Source organism: Sphaeroforma arctica (assembly GCF_001186125.1).
Source record: "Sphaeroforma arctica JP610 unplaced genomic scaffold supercont1.814, whole genome shotgun sequence".
In the NCBI taxonomy this organism is placed as follows: domain Eukaryota; class Ichthyosporea; order Ichthyophonida; genus Sphaeroforma; species Sphaeroforma arctica.
Window position 1 is genome coordinate 34,064 of NW_014039744.1, and position 3,100 is coordinate 37,163.

Genomic DNA, 3,100 nt, shown 5'->3' on the forward strand with positions numbered 1-3,100 from the left:
ATATCGATATTTACACGATACTTAGAATTTACCTACGCGTTTATTTATTCTAAGGCATTAGTATCGCCTTTATTAGACCGAGTCTTACATATTTTAAAGTTAGCAAAAGTATTAACTACTTAGACTACTTAAGCGTAAAGGTAGATTCACTACCACAACATTTTTTTTCTTGTCCAAGCTAGTCGTTAAGGGACAAGCTAGTAGTCATAAGTTAATATTATGACCAAGAAAGACAACACTCCTTCTAAGAAGCGTAGAGCTGAAAAGAAGAAAATGGAGAGTGAGGCAGCTAGCGCTGCCGCAGCTATTACTGCTGCAGAAGCAACCGCCGCCGCTGCTGATGCGTTTAACCGCACTGTAGCCGAAGTACTTGCCTCTGACAATAACAGTCAAAAGGACAATGCTTCAGATAAGGATGCAGCCACTCCGTTTAAGGAGACTACTCCCACTGACAGAGCCCGAGGGCCAACTATTGCCTCAACTTCAAAGCTTGCATTTACAAAGCCAAGAAGTGAGACAAGGGACAGGTCTCAAGACTTCCCAAACATTTCTTCTGACTAAAATCAGAATGGAAAGTCCCCAATTATAGGGGCGTCCTCAATTATAGAGGACAAGGACAAATCTCAAAAGGAACCCATTATGGAACCAGAAGAGGAGGCAAGTTCAAGTAGCGAACCCGAATCTACGTTCGAGACTACTTTGCCAACGCGCATAAGTAAGTTAATTACTGAAAACGCTGATCTTAAGAATCAGTTAGCTACTATTATGAAAGACTTGACTGTCGAGCATGTAGATCAATTAATTAGATCAGGAAAACATCCACAGCACTTACGCGAACATGTTTCCCCGGGCATTACTGAAGCCCTACAGAAGTGGACAGAACGTCGACAGGCAATTACGCTCATAGACTCAAGCTCTACACCTGAGGGATATCATCCAGACGTGCTCAGCGTCTCTATACCTTATGAGGCACTACCTCTAGAAGTACAGGCTAATTACTCGCTTGTTCTGACACCCGGCCGTAAGTCACCCGTCCTCGAGGGTATTATAGACCCAGAGGTAAGAAGATATACTCCGCCACTTGTACCAAATTGGGAAGATAATCGTCGGAAACCAGTCAAGACTTGATATGTTATTCCGACGCATGGATCACCCATGGTTATAATATCAACCGCTATCTGTGGAACAGAGCACCGAAAGGTCTCTACCATGGATTTTACAAGAGGTAATAAACACCCCCGTAGACGTGTGAACGATGTCGAGTTTAATCACTTCGACCGCACAGCCTTACACCAACCCGCAGAGGATTTCTACTCTGACGATGTGACCGAATTTAATAAATCGGTTGACGACTATACCAATAAAATGGAAGTCGCCCATGCTGCGCATCATGCTGATGATGTAGCATAATTCTGTGAATATGATTGCGATTAAGCAAAAGCGCATTGATCAGTTAATTCAGGACCAACGTGGACAAGACCACAGGGACAACCAGAAGTACAAGGGACAGATCAGTCGACTTAAGTCGAACTGGGATGCCAACAGCAAGCAGGTCGAGTTTATAAACAACCATGACCCCGACACGCTAAGCCGTACGCTTAATGCGTTTACGGTCATGCTGGAGACGAATGATGTCGCTCCTCAGCAATGGATCTCAGTTTTAATGCAGACGTTTGACCCTACAGGTACAAGTTATTTGATCCTGCAGCGACACCAGCATGAGCTAGACACTTGTCATGACTGGCCAGCTGTGTGTTGGTTGGTTATATCCTTGTTAATTAAGGACATGCGTAGCCTTGGGCTGAGTTCAATTCTAACTGAACCAGCTGAGAACACGCCCATTCAGAGTTATATTCTGAAGCTAGATGCTGACCTGAAACCTCCAGATATAACAAAGGACACGATACAGCGATGGTACGAGTTCCTGGTTATGCACGTGTTCTGTAAGAACATAGGGAATAACGACCGTGAGAGCCTGTACACCGAGTTGCGACGTAAACACGCGACTGAGGCTCGAGACAAGGGACATGAAACACAGTTTTATCTATCCCGACTTACGTGGGAACAGTTTTATGATACTGTATCCACCCCTTTCCCCGTACATCGAGTAACATCGAAGGAGAAGCCGCGGGAGCACACCGATCACGGGTACGTATTCAGGCAGACCTCAAACGGGAGACCCCAACATATACCTGCTCGCGACTCCACTCTATCCACGCGACCCAATAAACGGGCACGCGCAGGAGCGAAGGACATGTAACCTCCATTTAAGGAGATTAAGAAATGTGCCGACGCCCAGTGTGGATATGACATGTACCAGTTAACCCCTAACGGTTATTGGAATGGTACACATGCATCCACCTGTACACACTTTCTTACTAAGTGTGACAAGTGTGAGAAGACCAATGGCTATCACACTAAGTCCTGTGACCGAAAGCCCAACATTAAGTTGGAGTGACGGTACTACCAGGTACAATCGTTACACAGACAATACAACGACTCTTTAGATGAGCGTGTAATAATCCCTTTATAATGCAATGGAAATAAAATCCTTGCGTTGATTGATCCTGGTTCCAAAATATCATGTATATCCGATCGCTTTGCATTAATGAAAGATGTCGGAAGGAAAAAACAAACAACTCATCTCATTTAAGCTGATGATAAAATCACACTCTTTAGTCCACAAGTCTCCTAGTTTGCCTTTATGACATCTTAAGTGTGTAAAAGGTTAAGGGTAGTCAGCTAAGTGTGGTACTCCATCTGGAAAAAAGTTTACAAACCCACACATACTGTTAACACCTCTTCCTGTAGTCGGTGTTCGCCAATCGCACAGGTGTGCTACCTTACCGGGATCGACTTTAATACCTTCCCCAGATATATGGTAGCCTAAGTACTGTATTTCGCTCATTGCGAAGTGGCATTTCTTCTCGTTAATCTAGGAAGTGTTGCTCGTTGAGTCTCTCAAGGACTCGTCTGACTAATGCGGCGTGTTCGCCTGTCGTCTTAGAAAAGATGATTATCACGATACTTAGAATTTACCTACGCGGTTATATATTCTAAGGCGTTAATATCGCCTTAATAGACCGAATCTTACTATATA